The sequence below is a fragment of the Mustela nigripes genome, chromosome 13 (genome assembly GCF_022355385.1).
Source record: "Mustela nigripes isolate SB6536 chromosome 13, MUSNIG.SB6536, whole genome shotgun sequence".
Classification (NCBI taxonomy): domain Eukaryota; kingdom Metazoa; phylum Chordata; class Mammalia; order Carnivora; family Mustelidae; genus Mustela; species Mustela nigripes.
This window is the reverse complement of record NC_081569.1, coordinates 75,172,254-75,194,577: the sequence shown is the minus strand read 5'-3', so window position 1 is coordinate 75,194,577 and position 22,324 is coordinate 75,172,254.

Genomic DNA, 22,324 nt, shown 5'->3' with positions numbered 1-22,324 from the left:
ATACCAAACTCCATTTTCTTCTTGTCTCCAGGTACATGGAATTGGCTGTCTGTGAAAATAAAGCCGTAAAGGTCAACAAATTAATTCTAAGAATTAACCTAAGGTTAATTTAACCTAAGGTTAAAGGAACCAATATTTTTCGTTAATTCTAGCCAAGACACAGCTATTTGAAAAATGGTGTACCAAATGAGATTTCTCTTGTTTTTCTGTCTCTTTTTTGAGAAGTCATTTATAGATCAGCGTGGTGGGCAAACAGGAAAAACAGTTGCAGTGCTTCCTGGAGTAAGAGACAATAATGATACATTATAATGCACTCCCAGATGGGCTAAAGAGTGGACATCTTTGAGTGTATTCTGTACCACTATAATGCATGTTCAGTTATAGCTCAGAGCATCTCTGTGGTGAGTAAAATCCTCTTAGACTTCTTCCCTAGGGAAGTAAGACCTATAGGAATAAGCTGGCCTATTCTTGTTATAGTTGATTTAAGATACCATTGAGTTAGATACGGGCTAGGGGAGCACAGTATGGGGAAACACTGGGTGTAAAATATTCTGCTTAGAGTACTCCTGGATGGCTGAGCTCCATCTATGGCCCACTGAGAATCTGAGAACCCAGTTTCAGCTTTTCTGACGGCTGCATACTTGGTTAGTTATATTCTATCCCAGGTTCTGTCTGTAGCATGTGGCGCTAAAATGGTTGGGCTTTTCTAAGGAGTTTTAGGAGGATTTTGTGGGTGTGCATGATCTAAGACACTTTCTCATATGTATAAATCAGCCAGAATTAAAACGAAAGAAGAAAGGAAATGAGGGTCAAGCATCTGAATCTCTTCAAAACCCTCTGTGTGTGTGTGTTCTCTGTATTGAAGGAGTACACACACACACTTTTAAAAAATATTCCATCCCTCTAAGATGAACTCAGTGATGAAATGATGAAAGGGTAAGAGAAACTATTCAAATACTACCTTGGAGATAAACATCGATATCATTCTTGGGTATTCACATTCAGCTGTGTATACCAAATCTATTTCTTTCTTTTTATCTTCTGGTAGGGATAATCAGTAATGTACATTGGGCTACAGAAGAGGGCAAAGAGATTCCCTTAAAACCCCTTTTAAGGTCTCTTTTCACCCCAGGTTAGAGAATAATGAAGCCAGTAGACTCAGAAACTGTGTCCTCAAGTAACATCACAGCTGGGGAAGCAATTTATTATGTTCCCCTCCAGGCAATGATGTTCACCTTGAGGAATTTAAGACAGACAATCCTTGAGGACAGTAGACTCACTCCTCACAGTCTCTCCTTTCCAGACTATGCCTCATTTTTAAAGTGCTTAGCATAGGTAATGGACAGGCAACAGTTTTCTGGTGGTAAGCTGTTCTCTTTTCATAAAATTGTAGAACAAAGCCAAGGTCAGTGAGTCTATAACTGGGTAATGTACATTATCTCATTTTTGGTAATTGGCAATCATGCATCCAGTGTCTTCTATGTTGTCCTCTCTATGTAGGCAATATTGGGGATGCAAAAAGTTTAGATACTACCTCTAAAATGAAAGAATTTATTTAAACCCCCAAATTTTGAAAAACTGAGGCACACAGTAGTTAAGTGAAATAGCTAATGTTGCTAAGTTAGAAGTGAGAATTTTAAGATATAAAATAATAAGAAAAGATGTAATATTTTGGTGGTCTAATCAGGTCATCAACACTAAACCTATCTGCAAATAGTTTGCTATAAACAGTAACTTGGAAGAGGCAGGCAGTTGGTGGGAAGATACCTCCTTAGAGAGTGTGTATCAGAATTTCCTTGGGCCTTGCTCCTCAAAATAGAGCATCTAGCAGCCCGGGCATCACATGATTCACCTAATGAATCAGAGTTTGCATTTGAATGAGACTCCACAGATGAATTATGAGCCAATTAAAGATCGAGAGGTATTATCGTAGGAGTCTTTGCAAATATATATTCCCTATATTAACACAATTCATTGCAAAATCTGTAACTAGGGTGGATAGGAGCCTGTTTTAGCCTCCCGAATGCTGAGGTAGGTAAAGGGTTCAAAGAGCCTTTAGGATTCTAATAAGATGGCATGCCAAGATAGCCTGGCAACTAGAATTCGTTGGATAAAATATAAAAACAACATTTCTTCAATGCATAGCTGAACTTTCAGAAAAAGAAGAGAAATGTCTAGGTGCTTAGGAACATAGGTGACACTGAAAAGCAGAATTGTATGCACATGTTGAATCTGTGGCTGTGCTGGAGCAAGAGGTCAAGAGGGAGTTGTCAGCTGCAGGCTAGTCAGCTAAGCTTTCATTTCACTAGAGGGACAGAGCTAACTCCTGAGAGCCTTTCAAGCTAGGTATTTGGAAATGAAATCCCTGCATGGAGTTGGGGCCTTTGAATGGATTGTCATCAGAGAAAATGTAGCTTCAGTTTGACCTCACTTGAGGGATTGAGGTAAAGCATGGGGTGTGTGTGTGTGAGTGTGTGTGCGCGCGCGCGCGTGTGTATGTGTGCATGTTTTAAGCTAGATATCGGATAGTGAGAGAGCCCTTCATAAAGCTGGGGCCCATGAATGGCTTCATCCTCAGAATAGATAACATCTAGCCTGTGGAACAGGGAAAAGACAGTGTTAGTGGGGGTTTGCAAATGCCACTGAATTTATTTTACCCACATAGACCATGAACAAGAAACCAAAGTAGTAATATGAAACTTGGTCCCTGGCTGGTAATGTTAGTGAGACACTTGAAACAAATATGACTATTCTGAATGGACACTTCTATCACACAGGCTACATGGATTTCCAATGAATAACTGAAATTGTGTAAAGAGAATTTTATAATACAACCTACAAAACATTTTTTTAAATGACCAATTCTGTATGAGTGAATAGATAATACAATGATTATAGCCCAAAGAAGCTAATGTAAATGATAATAAAAATAAAATTACTGGGGAATCTGGGTGGCTCAGTTGGTAAAGCGTCTGACTCTTGGTTTAGGCTCAGGTTGTGATCTCAGGATTGTGAGATTGAACCCTGCATTGGGCACTGTGCCCAGAGTGGGTTTTTCTCTCCCTCTCCCTCTTCTTCTCCCACTCATGCTCAATCTCTAAAATAAATAAATATTTTTTAAAATAAAATTATTATATTAGTGATGATCAAGACATTAAATTAAGAATTAAAATACAATGAGAATAATGAAACAAAGAATGGATTTAGAAAATGGAAATTTTAATAATTGAGATTAAAAACAAAATTAATATATTAGTTAAATATTAATCACAGCTAAGTAATGAATGTGTAAATTGATGATTGATTAAATTACCCAGCAAGAGAGTAAGAAGATGGGAAGACAGATTAAGCAAACATGGGGGATAAAATGAATCTAAACATATATTTAGAGGAGTTTCATCATAGGAGAATATACAGATGATTGCAATATAGCATTTCCAGAGAATAGAGCTATAAATTTCTCAGAATTGGTATTTAAAAAATAGGCAAAATTATAAAGACAAATCAATGGTGGTAAAATTACAGAACGCTAAAGCCAGAGAGGAAAACATTTAAAGCAACTGGAGAGAAAAGGCAGATCTCTTACAAAAGGACCAGACTAACAAGAGTATACAGTAGAGGGCAAAAAATTGACAGAAATTTTGTCTTCTAAGTGCTAACAAAGGACAACAGTCAATGTAGAATTACATGCAGGAATAAAGAAATAATAATAAAAGGTGAAATAAAGATATTGAAGACTGATATTTCACAGAAAGACCTATTGAAGACTGATCTTCAGAAACAAGAAAATTAATTTCAGTGGAAAAAGTAGAGTACAATAAGCTCTGATAAGCAAAAAATTGGTAAATCATTTAATATCAGTAAACCAGCAAAGCCTTTACTATTTAAAACGGCCACCACCATAATAATAATAATGAACTTGAGACTAGGTAGAAAATAAAATAATAGAAAGAATTAAGATAGGAGGGTTATAATTAGAGGTAAAGTATCTGGGGAATGTTTATTCTACAAAGGAAGCCACAATTGTTAATTAACTTTATATCTGAAATCGAATGATAGCAGTTGAAGAATCATCACCACATATATGGAAATAAATACAATTTTTCAGTTGGTAGTATGAAGTGAATAAAGAAAAAATAGTTACAGAAGGCAAGAAGAGTGAAAAGCAATCTTAAATAATCCACGATGACTGGGAAAGACAATAGCATATTGCAAAAATTCAAAGATATCATGAAGCACACCAGCCATAATTTTAAGAGGTCTTAACTTTCAGAATAAAATCATTTACATGTACATTAGAAATTAGAAATCCAAATCATATCTAAATCAATGTTATTCAAAAAAGTTAATAGCTGCAATATTATCAAACAAAGGATTTTTATGCAAAAAAATTATTATAAAATGGGTCGACATGTTGTTCTAAATGGAACAAATTACCAGGAAGATTCAAAGTATCCTAAATTTTGATGCCTGCAGTAATTCAAATAATTAGGTTGCACTATACAAAATTACAGCTTTTTAGGTTAAAAGAATGATCACCTACTTGCAATTTCATATAAGCCAGCCCATACATGAAGAAAATACTAACAAAATTACAAAAGCTGGATAAATCTGAATTTATAGTAGATTAACAAATCGCTTTATATAAAACAAAATTTACTAAGTATGCACTACAGAGCTGGACAATATAGTTAATTGTCTTGATCTTTCATGAACTGAAAGCATGGACATAATAGCATGGAATAGATATAGTAACAACCCACATCCAGGGCCCAGAAGGAAGACTCAAAAAAGTGAAAATTTGTCTAATATAAAGCAGCCATTTAGTAAAATTAAAAATTGTTAAGAAAACAAGAATACCCTCTGCCCTTCCCCTTCCAAATAAGTGTAGAAATTTTAAATTCTCATCTAAATAATTCACGTATCAAAGAAGAAATTATAATGGAAATCACAAGGGTAACAACAGAAAACTGTGAGAGGAATACATATCAACCTTGTTTTCTATTTATTGATTTTTTTCTTATGTTAAAGTATTTATGGCCAACATACATCTCCTAATAATTGGATAGATTCTCTCCAGATATCCTCACTGTCCACCTTGTTGCTGTTGGTTCTAAATCTGCTCTGTTCAAGATGGTAGCCAAATGTGACTCGTGAGCACTTGAATTTGTGTGAAATTGTGTCTAGTTTGAATTGAACTATGATACTTGTCATACATTAGATTTAAAATCTTAGCATGAAAACAAGAAAAATACCTCATTAGTAATTTTTCTATTGCATATTGATTGCTTGGATTTGTTGGTTTAAATACATTCTCAAAATTAATTTCACCTATTATTTTTTGCTTTTTTTAGTGTGGCAACTAGAATATATAAAATCACATGTGATTTGTATTCTCTCCTGGAGAATGCTGTTCTTAGACTGTTCTCTGGCATCTTAAGTTAAAACCTCATCAGTGATAGAGCAGTTTACTGAGGAGTAGAGACACTGGGGCCATGAGCAACTCTTGGCAGGAAAACAATGTCCTTACATTATTGCTTCTTAAGGCTGGAGTGACAGGGGGCAATTTTGATTTCTGGCCTTTTGTCATGTAAGGGGTGATCTACAGTGTTAGGGAGAGTCCCTACCATAACACACTTTGTTTAATGAGGTCCCTTGAACCTCTGTGCCTCCTCTCACATAGTAGTGAACTAAAGAGATCCCAAGGGGACCATTCCTCATCTGCTCTACTGTCCACCATCCCCTCCAGTTTTCATCTTTGCAAATTATGGAAAGGTCCAGAGTTTGAGTTAGGTCAAGATTTAGTCTGTTGTCTTCTGAGTGTCACACGGTTTTCTCAGAGAGGAATTTTGAGGTAGTTTTTAGGATCTTCTTTTGTTCTGATCTCATCTGCACAGCATGTAACATGAATAATTCTGTTTGTGGGTGTGAATGACTCTGTCTCTTAGTTTCCAGGCTGATACCATGTGGCAGTGATTACAGTTCTTCTTGGTATTAAACTGATGGTCACGAAAAAAATGTAGGTGGCACAACCAGTACACTTGGTAAAAGGCAGCCTTGTAGTTAAGTTACTTTAAGGCAATGGTTCTCAACTAGAGACAACTTTACCTCCCAGGGGATATTTGACAATGTCTAGAAACATTTTTGGTTATTATTATTTTGGGGGAGGGTGTGTGCTACTGGCAGCTAGTAGGTAATGGCCAAGGATGCTACTAAACATCCCATAGCATACAGGACAGCCTCCTACAACAAAGCATTATCATGCCCCCAAATTTCAATAGTGCTCAAATTGAGGAAATTGTCCTGTAAGGCAATGTGATTAAGAATATATAGAATTTTATGGGGCACTTGGGTGGCTTAGTCAATTAAGTGTCTGCCTTCTGCTCAGGTCACAATCCCAGGATCTGGGATGGAGCCCCACATCAGGCTCCCTGCTCAGCGGGGAGCCTGCTTCTCTTTCTGCCTCTGCCTGCTGCTGCGCCTGTTTGTGTTTTCTCTCTCTCTGTCATGTAAATAAATAAAATCTTTTTTAAAGAAAATCGAATTTTAGAAGTCTAAATTCACATATATAGAATCATTTTAATATAAACTTATATTGAAGTATAGTACCTGAGCGGAGAAGTGCGAAAGTCTTAAGTCCAAATCTTTTTTTTTTTTTTTAAAGATTTTATTTATTTATTTGACACAGAGAGAGATCACAAGCAGGCAGAGAGGCAGGCAGGAGGAAGCAGGCTCCCTGCCGAGCAGAGAGCCCGATGTGAAGCTCGATCCCAGGACCCTGAGATCATGACCTGAGCTGAAGGCAGAGGTTTAACCCTCTGAGCCACCCAGGCATCCCTTAAGTCCAAATCTTAATAACCTCACAAAGTTAACACATCTGTGGGACAGTAGCCAGCTCAGGAAATAGAGCATCACAAATACCCAAGAAGAAGCCCTCTCGTGACCTGGTCCAGTCACTTCTTCTTATTATAGATAATCACTCTTATGGCATCTAATACCACAGATTAGATCCCCCCCCTTTTTTTTTAATTTTGTGGAATGTGAATTATAGAGCATGAGCTTTTAGTGTGTGCTTTCTTCTTCTTCTTCTTCTTTTTTGAATAAAGAAAGGGAGAGAGACAAGGGGAGGGGAAGAGGGAGAGAAACTCTCAAGTAGACTCCCCGCTTATCAGGTCAGATGCTTAACTGACTGAGCAACTCCTGTGTCTCCTGCCTTTTTTCCAACTGTGCATTTTTACAGTTCATCTCGGTTACTGTGTAGCAGCAGTGTGTTCATTCTTACTGCTGTATAGTACTCCATTTATTCATTCAACTGTCCAAGTTTACCTGAATGGTTTTTAGTTTTTGCCTATTAAAAATAGTGCTCTAAAGTTATTATATATGTAATGTTGTAGAAGTATATACACATTTTTCAGAGCATATTCCTAGGAGTGGAACTGCTGGATTTAGGGTATACAAACGTCAGCCTTAGCCAACATTGCTAAACAGATTCCCAAGGGGGTTATATCTGTTTACATTTCCAGGTGCAACACTCACTCATATACACACACACACACACACACACACACACATACACACACACGCAACTTACATTCCCACTAGTCACATATGAGCCTAAGCTGATTTATTTTTAAAGATCCAGTCCATCTGTTTTATACATACACGAATGTATATACATATATATGAAGATGTATGTATTTCCCAACCTTAAAACCCCTATGTTGGGCACCAAGCTAGTTAGGAAGAAGGAAGAACATAGGCCTACTTTCGCCCTCATCCCAGTCAGTAGGTGAATAAAATATGTCCTAATGAGTAATTGTCCTGACCTTATGGATCCAGGGAGGCAGCGTCAGATGTGGAAAATGTGTGTGTCAATAAACCATTTGGAAGAAGTGGTTCTTTGAAACTGTTGGTTTGTTCTCACTGCCTTCTTGCAGCCAATTTAGGCAGGCAAAACCCAGCCCTGCAATCCTGTTGTGACAAAAATAACTGTAAGATTTTGATATGCTTGCTTTCTGTAAATGTCACCCAAATGTCTTGCCTCTGAAGCCGATGCTCTTCTCACTCTACTGGGTTCTTTCACTGTACACAGCACTTTCTCCTACACGACTCTATTACCTTATGTTATAGTCCCTCAGACTGGAATTTTCTTGAATGTAAAAAAGGCTTTTGAATTCTTTAGATAAGAAAACCTGGAGGAAATAAAGGCATATAGACATAATAGCAGTATTGATATTATTTTGACTCCTCCAACTATTCTTGATATCATACTTCCTTTGTTAATTTTTTAACACTGGTGGTTTTCCAGTTTCATGTAAATTAGCATCACAATCTTATAAACATGTTTCTATTTATTGAATCCCAGGTCAAAGTAATTATACAACAAAGAACAACAGTTTTCATACCAGACTGCCTGCATGCATGTAAATTGGGGCTCGCGCCAAGGAGGTAATGAATACAATCTCAGGTTTCATGAGATGAATCGAAAAATGGAAAAACTAATAATGGAGTTCTTATACTTCAGATAGTATAAGTCAAAGTATCTTTCTTCTTCTTCTCTATAAAACTAGCTTCTTCATTTTAGATACGATGTATTAAATGGTATAAAAATAAATCATAAAGGAAAAATCTGGGGCCATCTCTCATGAATGAAAGAAAGTGAATTTTCATTTTTAAAAGTAATTTGAGTGGCCTCACGACACCGTGATGATTCACAACAAATCCCATTCTTCTGGGATAACAGTGATACCCAGGAGGTAGTATAGCATGTGGGTCAGAAAACACTGAGTCTGCAATCTACCTGCCTGGTTCAAATTTTGGTCCTCAAACTCAATAGCTACATAACCCTCAGCAAGTTACTTAACCTGTCAGGTACTCGTTTCTTATTCTGCAAAATGGAGAACAATAATAGCACCTGTGGGCTTGTGAACATTATATGATACTCGTCATCATATGAAGTTAGCTGGTACCCAGGACCAGTAGAAGCTCCACAAATAATAATTGCCTCATGGGTGACTGGTACTAATGATGCCAACAAAGAAGACGTGTGCAATATTTGTGTTCTCCCTACAAGTGTGGGCTGCAGATGTGTGCTAGAGTCTCTGAAGCTGTCTGTAGTAAATGGACACAGTGGGTTTGTGGCTGAAGTACTCCAAGTCAGTTTGGTCACTTGTTAAATTAGGAATTTATGAAAAGTAGTATGACATTCAGTCTTATGAGGCAGTGGAGTGGAGTGGTTAAGAAAATGAATCTGGGATGACTGGGTGGCTCAGTCGGTTAAGTGTCTGCCTTTGGCTCAGGTCATGATCCCAGGGTTTGGGGATTGAGTCCTGCATCTTGTTCCTTGCTCAGCAGGAAATCTGTTTCTTCCTCTCCCTCTGCCCCTCTCCCCTGCTCAGGCACATGGGCAATCTCCATCTCTCTCTCAGTCAAATAAATTAGTAAAATTCTTAAAAAAAAAAATAATAAAAAAAGGAAAAGAAAATAAAATGAATCTGAAACCAAATTGTCAACTGTCTGTTCCACTACTTTTACCCTGTATGATCTAGACAAATCATTCAATCTCTCTAGCCCATAAGATGGGCAGTTGGGTATGTGTGTGTGCATGTGTATAGAACATATGTAATAGAGTTGTTTTCAAGACCTGATCAAACTATGTACATTTGGAATAGTGCATGGCTCATAGTAACTGTTATTAGGTGTTCGCTATTATTATTACTCAACTGAGATTAGATTGGGTACTTTCTAGAAAGCTCACTTGCTGACTATGTAGAGAACAAGAAGCAATTCCTGAAAAAAGATATGAAAGTGATTCCACTGCCATCACCTTTCTTGGGCTTTCTTGGGCTAGCTTCCTGCAGAGGCTGCTCAAGGGATTGTTGAAAAGCACATGGTGCTTTGAGCTTGAGCTCCGGGGAGAGTTGGTCCTATGCTATTGGAAACATTGGAAGAAATGACGGAACTTGGGGTGGAGAAAAGGTCATTTTAAATTTGCAAGCAGTTTTTCTTTTTTGCTAAAGTTGGGACTTGAATACAGTGTTGATGCAGACTATTTCTATATTTTGAAGAAAACCATTGCCTGAGCCTTTCAGTTATGCAAATCTAAATCACAGGTCGTAATTAGAAAAGGAGGTGTTTGAGAAGCTGTAGCTAGGAGGAGCTAAACTGTTCTGGGTGATCATGGAAAAGGTCATCTATGTGGTAGGCAGAATATCGTTTCTGTAGGCTGCTTGTTCTGAAAAAAAAAAAAAAAGTTTCTTTTCTAAGTATGGATTTAGATGCCTACAAACTGCTTCTTGCTCTTGTGGAAATATATCTCGAGTCTTACATTGAGTAGTTTCTTGGAGTTGGTCAGGCTCTGAAACCCAGAGACTTTGGAAAAGATATGTAGGAATCACTGTCTCTTCACCCTAGAGAAAGAACCATAAATCACTCATATACTTGGTAAATTCAAGACTGAAAGCCCAGAATTTGTGAAACTTTACACATTGATGGAGCGATCATTCACAAAAATGAATACTTAGTCTGGAGGAGAGGTGGACATATTTTCATCTTAGAATTGATTTCTTTGGGTCTTGTCTTTGAGACTTTGTCTCTTTCTCCTGTAGTGTCTTGGAGAGTGTCTTTTTAATACATTAGGGAAGAAGACTTATCTCCCTCAGAAGGAGAGGCAAGGTGGTAGACTTTAAGGAATTGTTATAACCAGTGGGCTCTAGGAACAGCCATCTCTAATAACTGCTCTGAATCGACCTCTGTGTGCTCTTCCCTTCCCCTAGATCTGGGCCTTCACTCAGGTGTTGTAAGAAGTTACAGTGTCCCTCATGCATAAGGGTAAAAGGAGGAACAGGAGGATTAGGCTGGGCCAGGGGTGGCAGTGTCCTAATAAAGAACAGTGGCTCATGAGGAAAGCATGGCATTATAGCTTGGGTCCAAGGGCTCTTAAAGTCTCTATCCATAGGATGCTATTGCCAGAGTGGGAGAACTGGCCTGGTGCTTGAGATGGGATCAGAAGTAAGGGTCTTCCTACCACCCCTAAGGACAGTGTAGAGAGGTCCAGGCAGGGACACACAGGCAGTTCTGAGATTGCGAAGTAATGTTAAAGAGAATCTACTTGTGCTCTGGCCTTCCCACACATGCTAGGTACTAAGAGAACTTCGGTTTTTCTAGTAGTGGAAATTAACTTGTACTTATAACAGTGGAAGCCTCATAGATATTCAGATTATGTTTATTTTCCTTTTGCATAGCAAGAGGTAAGAGCAACCTAACCCAACCAACCAGCCAAGCATCCAGACTACCCAGAATATGACCCAGAGTATGAGAAGAGAATTACTTGATTATGCCTTTACCTGTCAGACCGTCACTACCTTAGCAACTGGGACTAGTCATTTTAGCAATTTCTCTCAGTATAGTTTGTGCAGTAAATGAGTTTTCAAACTCGCAGTTGACTAACTGAAAAATGGATTTCTTTATAACTTAGCACATAATAGCCAGGGAGATCAGATTTCTAAGGTTCTCAAGTAAGTCTTATTAAACATTTTATGCTGAAAGTTTTTTGTGAGTGAATAAGTTTTAGCTGTGTTTCTGGATTTCTAAAAGGGCTGACACATAAATTGGAATTCTTTTAGAGTTTTGATTTACATTTTTTTTCTGTTTTTTTTTTTTTTTTTTTACCCTGTTTTCACTTTCCAATTGGGTATTCTCTTTTATAATACTCTTACCTTTTCTAATTTAAGGGATGTTACATTATAGAGAAAAATGATCTTAAGGGGAAAATCTTGTTAGTGAAATCCTTTTGTCAGTATTTTTATAGCAGGCACTATTATTCAAAGGCAGGATTTCTGGGTGGTGTGTTTCCCAGTACATTTCTTTCACTCTCCTTCCAATGTCCCTCCCTTTCCATCGACTCTTCTGTACTCCCTGCTCCCACACCAGAAATATATACATGCACACATCACGTCCTTTGCTACTTTCCTTTTGATCATTTGGGCTTTTGTAACTGTGCTGAAGTCAGGAAAGGTTTTGCTTTTTATTAATAAGCCGATGTCAAGGCTTCGGTTGTTGGGGGGAAGGATATCAAAGTTGTTGCTTAAAATGAAATTTGGTGCCTCCATAAAATTTCATGGTGCACGTGCTCCTGTGTCTCCTATTTCCTCATTATTGCTAGAATATTCCTACATGTTTTTAAGTTGAGGAATGTTGTGGCACAAAGAATCTGTTTGAAAATATTACTACATATATTAAGAGAGAAATTTCTTCACCCTGTGGCTCCGTACTGATGGGGAAACAGAAACGTAACAGCTGATAGAATTAGAATATAAAACATGAGGTTTCCTAGAGACGTTTTGAGTTTTATTTGCAGCTAATTAACATGGAGTTTTCAGTGGGCATGACTCTTTTCTCAAATACAGCTCGTTTTATCACTTAATATTCATAATAAATATGCTATAGTATAGAAATAGGCTCTCTGGAGAGCAGCAGGAAAATTAAACCACCAATCTAAGCGAGCCAGGTTTGCCACGTAGCCCGTATCCCTCAGCATCCAGGGTCCAGTAAGCATGGAGGCTGACACACTAAACTGCAGGTAATAATACGGTCACTCCTGTGGAGCAAATAGGTCAGGACTGCTGGCTGGCTCTTTGGAGACCAGCGTACACCCTCATTCCAGGCACATAATCTCCCACAGTCCCGAATCTTGCCTCGGGTCCTAACACCTGTCTTCAGTCTCTGGGTTTTTTTTCAATAACATTAACCTTTCTTCCTGCTTCTTTCTCGCAGATGAAGAGCTGCGGAGCTCTGTGTTGCCTTCTGCTCGCCAGTCCCTTTCTGAGCAGGCTCTGTGCCTTTCTAGGGCATTGGAGGACCACTGTGGCAGTAAAGCAGATAGTTTTAATTAGGTTTTAAATAAATTTTGGAGGATTGGTGAAAGCAATAGCTGCAGAAGCCCAGGCTTTGTTTAAAACAATCTATGGAACGGGGTGTGGCGGATCCCAGAGAAAAGGCCTTTTCTCTTCCCTCCTCTTTCTTCCCTCCTCCCTCCTGTGGAGCGGAAGACTACCTCCAGTGTGGAAGAAATCCACACCTCCCCCAGCACACACAGGCAGGTACTTCTTTTCTCTTTTAAGTCAAACTGGAATACAATAACCACCTTGAGGGAAATTGTAGCTGAAAGAGACAGGCTCTGGATTTCACAATCAATTAGAATTTAAATATCTGATTTATTTATGCTTGCTTACTTGGTTTGTTTTCAACATAACCTGAAAACTCTGAGATTGTTCCATTTGTTCTGCCTGCAAGATCACGTGAGATCATTTACAGCTTAATGAAGAGAAGCAAAGCAAAGATATGAAAGAAGTTCTCAGTTCATGGAAATGCTAGTTTACACAGAAAGTGTGGGAAGAATTCTTTTTCCTCCAAATTTCCCTTTAAAGGTTTGTCAGTTAACCCTCATATTTGCAAACTTGGATCTATGTTTACCACATATGAAAAAAGATCGAATAACCGGAATCAATCTGAGCAGCAAGATTCTCCATCGAAGTAGTTTTATCAATGAAATCAGTTTGCTTTAGCCATAAAACAGCTTGGAGCATCTAGAGCAGACATCTCATTCATCTTTATGGCATTATTACTATTTCTTGCTTTCTAGCCATGATGATAGTCCTGATGAAGTAGGCCCAAAAGTCAAATGGCATTCTAGGGACTAAGATTTAAGTCGGAAATACATACTTCATCAAAATCCTCTTTTGTTTGTTTATGCAGGAGGAGGGTAGATGTGCACTGCCTGGGAATGTTCATTGAGTGGATCATGGCTTTCTGTACTTGAATATATCTCCTTTTCACCTCCACTCTGCTAGCACTAATATTCTGTGTTTGAAAGAAATTAGGTCTACAGGGAAATCAAGCTTCTAGATCTCACAGAAATGAAATATTCAATACTCTCCTTTTCACTATATTCCCTATACATTTCTCTGAGAACACCTGAGATGACTTTCCAAATTGCTGACAATGTTTAGATGATGATGATGATGATGATGATGATGATGATTATGATGATTAGGAGCCAGGAGCCATACAATAAGGTGGAAATAATTGGAAGAAGAAGCAGCAATATTGATAATTATTGGAGAAGGCCGCCAATAAATGGTACCCCTTTTCAGGGTGTTTAAGAATTAATTGAGAAAAATACACAAGAATTAGACAAATAAATATCAAACTACAAGTTTTATTGATGATAGAGTTGAATTAGAAAAGGAGGATTGAAAATATGACCTTAATAAGATTTCTTTACACATTTCTCTCAGAACTAAATAGCTCTCCAAGCCATAGTGAGAAGCACAGGCCTTACTATCCCTACCAGTATTTTGTTCCCCAGTGTTGGAAATTTTAGTAATGGATTGTCCTATACAAGATTCTGAAGCCAAGGTCATGTGTTTGTATACTCTTTTCCTAATCTTTCCAGTCAGATAAGCAATGTCTTTTCCTTTGGGAGGAGTAAGTGTACTCGATGGACGGAAGCATGGGAATTAGTTTCTTAATAGTTCCAAGAACAGGAAATATCTGTCTCAGCCTGTTTGGGCCAGTGCCAATAAAGGATGAAAATGATTTCTTTAACAATAAGCCTCCAGTGAAGTTATATGAGTTTTATGGAGGGACTAGAAGTATTACAGAGTTAGTGATATTTTAAAACTTTATTTAAAGCTAGTATATGAGCCTCCTACAAAAGGTAAAGAATCTTCTACACAAACCACTACAATGAAGGCACTTAAGAGAAACAAGCAAAAATGGAGTCCTAGACCAGTACACAATCTCACTCATTTTACTTTTCACTGAGCTTTATAACCTAGAAGGAAACCTCACCTTTCTACTTCGCTTTATTTTCTTGGTCCTAAAGCCAGTCCTAAGAAGTTTTTGTTGTTGTTGTTTTGTTTTGTTTTAATTTCTTTGCTCTTTCTACTGAGACTCTACCCTGGAACTCCACTTTAAAGAGTTAGATATTTGCGAGGCAAAAGATACTCTTCTGTCAGTGATTTTCTCAAACTCCATCCACTTCAGTCAAAACCTCAGAGGTCAGATACCCTCACCTTCTCCAGATTTTCTAGTATAATCCTCATACTACAAGCACAAAGGACCCAACTCTGAATTCTGTGATGTCTCCATAAAGGAACTACATGTCCTTTTGTGTGATTCAGCATCAGGAAATGCATACTCTATTATCACAGCTGAGTTCTTTGTTCCATGCAGACATCATTGATTAGCCATGTTGTGGCAACTATGACTAGCTGATCACAAAAATTATTTCCCTTTCTTTCTTGGACTCAGCTAGATAACATTCCCTGGATTTCTTTGTACTTGATTATGCCATGTGGCTTCTAGAACTAATGGAATGTACATGGAGGCAATGTACTTTACTTCCATTCCTACCACAATAAAATGATCTATATATGATCCTCCATGTATTTTTCTCCTTCTTATGAGCTGGAATGAAGGTGATATACAGGGAAGCAAAGATGAAGAAATCTCCACCTCTCTAGGTCCTTCATGGAGCACAGAATGCCCTGTCCTTCTCACCCTGTTAATTAGGAACACCCATTTTTAAGACTTTACAGTGGCAATGAACAAACTTCAATTGTGCCATGCCACTGAAAATGTGAAGTGTATCTGTAATAGCAGATAACATTATCTTAATTAAAGTACTCATGAGTATTTTTTTTAATTTTATTTATTTATTTTTGAGAGAACGTGTGCTTGAGAGCATGTGCTTGAGAGAACAAGCAGAAGTTTGGGGGGCAGCATAGGAGGGGCAGGGAGCAGGGAGACTCAATGCCAGGATGCTAGAATCATGATCTGAGCTGAGGGTAGACTGCTTAACTGACTGAGCCACCTAGATGCCCGAGAATTAGTATTAGTTTTATTTCTTAATGAGTTCAAGTCTCTTTCTACCCTAAATGCCAGGCAAATCTCTCCCCTCATAGTTGGCAACTGCCCGCCATAAAAATACTTCCATTCCCACCACAGGGATATTGTTGGCATCATCCTTCCCCCAGACTGGTTGTTGTTTTGACTTCTTTTCCCCCATTATTTTCTTCTCAATCTTAGTAAGTTTATTCATTTCAAAATTGTTCAATTTGTTGTAATAAATATTTAAGAACATGACCCATGAGTGAGTTACTCATCATGCTGACTAAGAATATGAGCAGGATTTTCCTCCCTTACCTATCTCTGTCTTTTTTCCATGTGACTATTGACTGCATGCATTTTAGGTCTCCTATCTATGACAAGAGAAATGAGGTTGATCAGGTTACAGGGCAAGTAATATTTATCAGATAACTGTTATATACTCAGTCTTTTGCTTGGTGATGTGGCATATTTAAAAGTATAAGAAAGGATCTTTGATTTCAAGAAATTTAGCATTTTTTATGGTAAAAATTGTTCATATATTACTGGCAAGAACTATACAAAATAAATTGAAATAATTTTTTAAAAATATTTTCATTTATTTATTTGACAGAGAGAGACACAGTGAGAGAGGGAACACAAGTAGGGGGAGATGCAGAGGGTGAAGGAAAAGCAGGCTTCCCGCCAAGCAGGGAGCCCAATGCGGGGCTTGATCCCAGGACCCTAGGATCATGACCTGAGCCAAAAGCAGACACTTACAACTGAGCCATCCAGGCACCCCAAATGGAAATAATTTTTGATTGCTTATCTGCCAGATACCATGTTAATCCTCTGTATATTATTCTTTTAGTCCTCACCAAAAAAAAAAAAAAAAAAAAAAAAAAAAAAATTAGTAAAAGAGGAACGAAGCCTCAGAGAAGTTCACCATTTGTATTCTCGTATAGCTAGTGAGTGGCAGAGTAGGACATGAGTTTAGGAATATGATTGCAGAGAATGTGGTCTTAACCACTACACTATACTGCATTGTACACAGTGACAATTTTGACATTAACCATTAACTTAAATAAAATTATTTTGAAATTATTGATCTCAGCATATGGTAGCCATTATCCCATTTAATTATTCTATGGGGTTGGCACCATTATTTATTGTCATTTTAAAAAGGAAACAGTCTCAGACAGATTTTTATACAAAGACACATACTGATAGTTTTTGGCACTAGCATTTGAAAACAGACTGACTTAAGAAATTTATTTCCCAAACTTTTGAAAAAAAATTTTTTTAAAGATTTTATTTATTTATTTGACAGAGATCAAAAGTAGGCAGAGAGGCAGGCAGAGAGAGAGGGGGAAGCATGCTCCCCACTGAGCAGAGAGCCCGATGTGGGGCTCAATCCCAGGACCCTGACTGAGATCATGACCTGAGCCAAAGGCAGAGGCTTAACCCATTGAGCCACCCAGGAGCCCCTGAAAAAATTTTAAGTCTACAGAAAATTATCAGGAAAAACCCAATAATCACCCTTATATCCATCATCTAAATTCACTAACTGTAGTATTGCCCATATTTGTAGAACCGACACTGCTGAACAGTATGATTATATAGCTAAATTACTGATCAGATTAAATGCTAAAGGAATTTATAGAAAACTGAATGAATAGGTAAGGGAAACTTTATAGAGGTGTGTCTTGAAGAAGTTCCTGAAAACTGTAGATAAATAGAAAAAGGAAGGTGTACTGAAATAGGGATATTCTGAGCACAGTGGGATGATCATATATATGTGGAGGGAAGATTTGGATTGAGGGGCAGTTGAAAAACTAATTTGGGACCATAGTAAGAGTATCCAAAAACCAAGAGAGTGATTCAGACTGATTACCATAGAGAAAAGGAGCCTTGATAACTTTTTATTCATTAGGGGGAATAACAGCTAAGTATTGGTCTTTATAAATAATTAACTTCTTACTGTTTTTTTAAAAACTTTAATGGAAGGGTGCCTGAGGGTCTCAGTTGGTTAAGAGTCTGACTCTTGATTTTTATTTATTTATTTATTTTTAATTTTTTTAAATTTAAAAAAATGTTTTTATAAACATATAATGAATTTTTATCCCTAGGGGTACAGGTCTGTGAATCGCCAGGTTTACACACTTCACAGCACTCACCATAGCACATACCCTCCCCAATGTCCATAACCCAACCACCCTCTCCCTACCCCCCTACCCCCAGCAACCCTCAGTTTGTTTTGTGAGATTAAGAGTCACTTATGGTTTGTCTCCCTCCTGATCCCATCTTGTTTCATTTATTCTTTCCTACCCCCCAAACCCTCCACATTACATCTCCACTTCCTCATATCAGGGAGATCATATGATAATTATCTTTTTCTGATTGACTTATTTCGCTAAGCATAATACCCTCTAGTTCCATCCATGTCCTCGCAAATGGCAAGATTTCATTTCTTTTGATGGCTGCATAGTATTCCATTGCGTGTGTGTGTGTGTGTGTGTGTGTGTGTGTGTGTGTGTTTGTGTGTGTATCTATATCTCAAATCTTCTTTATCCACTCATCTGCTAATGGACATCTAGGTTCTTTCCATAGTTTGGCTATTGTGTACTTTCCTACTATAAACATTCGGGTTGACGTGCCCCTTTGGATCACTAAGTTTGTATCTTTAGGGTAAATACCCAGTAGTGCAATTGCTGGGTCATAGGGTAGCTCTGTTTTCAACTTTTTGAGGAACCTCCATGCTGTTTTGCAAAGTGGTTGCACCAGCTTGCATTCCTACCAACAGTGTAGGAGGGTTCCCCTTTCTCCGCATCCTCGCCAGCATCTGTAATTCCCTGACGTTCGTTTTAGTGATTCTGACTGGTGTGAGGTGGTATCTCATTGTCGTTTTGATTTGCATTTCCCTGATGCTGAGTGATATGGAGCACTTTTTCATGAGTCTGTTGGCCATCTGGATGTCTTCTTTGAAGAAATGTCTGTTCATGTCCTCTGCCCATTTCTTGATTGGATTATTTGTTCTTTGGGTGTTGAGTTTGCTAAGCTCTTTATAGATTTTGGATACTAGCCCTTTATCTGATATGACATTTGCAAATATCTTCTCCCATTCTGTCAGCTGTCTTTTGGTTTTGTTAACTGTTTCCTTTGCTGTGCAAAAGCTTTTGGTCTTGATGAAGTCCCAATAGTTCATTTTTGCCCTTGCTTCCCTTGCCTTTGGTGATGTTGCCAGGAAGAAGTTGCTGTGGCTGAGGTCGAAGAGGTTGCTGCCTGTGTTCTTCTCAAGGATTTTGATGGATTCCTTTCTCACATTGCGGTCCTTCATCCATTTGAGTCTATTTTCATGTGTGGTGTAAGGAAATGGTCCATTTAATTTTTCTGCATGTGGCTGTCCAGTTTTTCCAACACCATTTGTTGAAGAGACTTTCTTTTTTCCATTGGACATTCCTTCCTGCTTTGTCAAAGATTAGTTGACCATAGAGTTTAGGGTCTATTTCTGAGCTCTCTATTCTGTTCCATTGATCTATGTGTCTGCTTTTGTGCCAGTACCATACTGTCTTGATTATGACAGCTTTGTAAAAGAGCTTGAAGTCTGGAATTGTGATGCCACCAATGTTGGCTTTCTTTTTCAATATTCCTTTGGCTATTCGAGGTCTTTTCTGGTTCCATATAAATTTTAGGATTATTTGTTCCATTTCTTTGAAAAAAATGGATGGGATTTTGACAGGGATTGCATTAGCTGTGTAGATTGCTTTAGGTAGCATAGACATTTTAACAGTATTTGTTCTTCCCATCCATGAGCATGGAACATTTTTTCCATTTCTTTGTGTTTTCTTCAATTTCTTTCATGAGTACTTTATAGTTTTTGAGTACAGATTTTTTGCTTCTTTGGTTAGGTTTATTCCTAGGTATCTTATGGTTTTGGGTGCAACTGTAAATGGGATTGACTCCTTAATTTCTCTTTCTTCTGTCTTATTGTTGGTGTAGAGATATGCAACTGATTTCTGTGCATTGATTTTATATCCTGACACTTTACTGAATTCCTGTATAAGTTCCAGCAGTTTTGGAGTGGAGCCTTTTGGGTTTTCCACATAACGTATCATATCATCTGCAAAGAGTGATAGTTTGACTTCTTCTTTGATGATTTGGATGCCTTTAATTTCTTTTGTTGTCTGATTGCTGAGGCTAGGACTTCTAATACTATGTTGAATAGCAGTGGTGATAATGGACATTCCTGCTGTGTTCCCGACCTTAATGGAAAAGCTCTAAGTTTTTCTCCATTGAGAATGATATTTGCTGTGGGTTTTTCATAGATGGCTTTGATGATATTGAGGTATGTGCCCTCTATTCCTACACTTTGAAGAGTTTTAATCAGGAAGGGCTGCTGTACTTCATCAAATGCTTTCTCAGCATCTATTGAGAGTATCATATGGTTCTTGTTCTTTCTTTTATTAATGTATTGCATCACATTGATTGATTTGCGGATGTTGAACCACCTTTGAGTCCAGGAATAGATCCCACTTGGTCATGATGAATGATCCTTTTAATGTACTGTTGGATTCTATTGACAAGTATTTTGGTGAGAATTTTTTCATCTGTGTTCATCAAGGATATTGGTCTGTAATTCTCTTTTTTGATGGGATCCTTGTCTGGTTTTTGGATCAAAGTAATGCTGGCCTCATAAAATGAGTATGGAAATTTTCCTTCCATTTCTATTTTTTGGAACAGTTTCAGGAGAATAGGTATTAGTTCTTCTTTAAATGTTTGGTAGAATTCCCCTGAGAAGCCTTCTGGCCCTGGCTTTTGTTTGTTTGGAGATTTTTGATGACTACTTTTAATTTCCTTACTGGTTATAGGTCTGTTCAGGTTTTCTATTTCTCCCTGGTTCAGTTGTGGTAGTTTATATGTCTCTAGGAATGCATCCATTTCTTCCAGATTGTCAAATTTGTTGGCATAGAGTTGTTCATAATATGTTCTTATAATTGTTTGCATTTCTTTGGTGTTGGTTATGATCTCTCCTCTTTCTTTCATAATTTTATTTATTTGGGTAATTTCTCTTTTCTTTTAGATAAGTCTGGCCAGGGGTTTATCAATCTTATTAATTTTTTCAAAGACCCAGCTCCTAGTTTTGTTGATTTTCTCTATTGTTCTTTTGGTTTCTATTTCATTGATTTCTGCTCTGATCTTTATTATTTCTCTCCTCCTGCTGGGTTTCGGCTTTCGTTGTTGTTCTTTCTCTAGCTCCTTTAGGTGTAGGGTTAGGTTGTATATTTGACATCTTTCCTATTTCTTGAGAAAGGCTTGTACTGCTATATATTTTCCTCTCAGGACTGCCTTTATTGTGTCCCACAGATTTTGAACCATTGTGTTTTCATTATCATTTGTTTCCATGAATTTTTTCAATTCTTCTTTAATTTCCTGGTTAACCCATTCATTCTTTAGAAGGATGCTGTTTAGTCTCCATGTATTTGGGTTCTTTCCAAATTTCCTCTTGTGATTGAGTTCTAACTTCAGAGCATTGTGGTCTGAAAATATGCAGGGAATGATCCCAATCTTTTGATACTGGTTGAGACCTGATTTATGAACCAGGATGTGATCTATTCTGGAGAATGTTCCATGTGCACTAAAGAAGAATGTGTATTCTGTTGCTTTGGGATGGAATGTGTATTCTGAATATATCTGTGATGTCCATCTGGTCCAGTGTGTCATTTATGACCTTTATTTCCTTGTTGATCTTTTGCTTGGATGATCTGTCCATTTCAGTGAGGGGAGTGTTAAAGTCCCCTACTATTATTGTATTATTGTCAATGTGTTTCTTTGATTTTGTTATTAATTGGTTTATATAGTTGGCTGCTTCCATGTTAGGGGCATAGATATTTAAAACTGTTATATCTTCTTGTTGGACAGACCCTTTCAGTATGATAGAGTCCTTCCTCATCTCTTATTATAGTCTTTGGCTTAAAATTTAATTGATCTTATATAAGGATTGCCACCCCAGCTTTCTTCTGATGTCCATTAGTATGGTACATTGTTTTCCACCCCCTCACTTTAAATCTGGAGATGTCTTCGGGTCTAAAATGAGTTTCTTGTAGGCAACATATTGATGGGTTTTGTTTTTTTTATCCATTCTGATACCCTGTGTCTTTTGATTGGGGCATTTAGCCCATTAACATTCAGGGTAACAATTGAGAGATATGAGTTTAGTGCCATTGTATTGCCTGTAAGGTGACTGTTACTGTATATTGTCTCTGTTTCTTTCTGATCTACTACATTTAGGGTCTCTCTTTTCTTAGAGGACCCCTTTCAATATTTCCTGTAGAGCTGGTTTGGTGTTTGCAAATTCTTTCAGTTTTTGTTTGTCCTGGAAGCTTTTAATCTCTCCTTGTATTTTCAATGATAGCCTAGCTGGATATAGTATTCTTGGCTGCATGTTTTTCTCGAT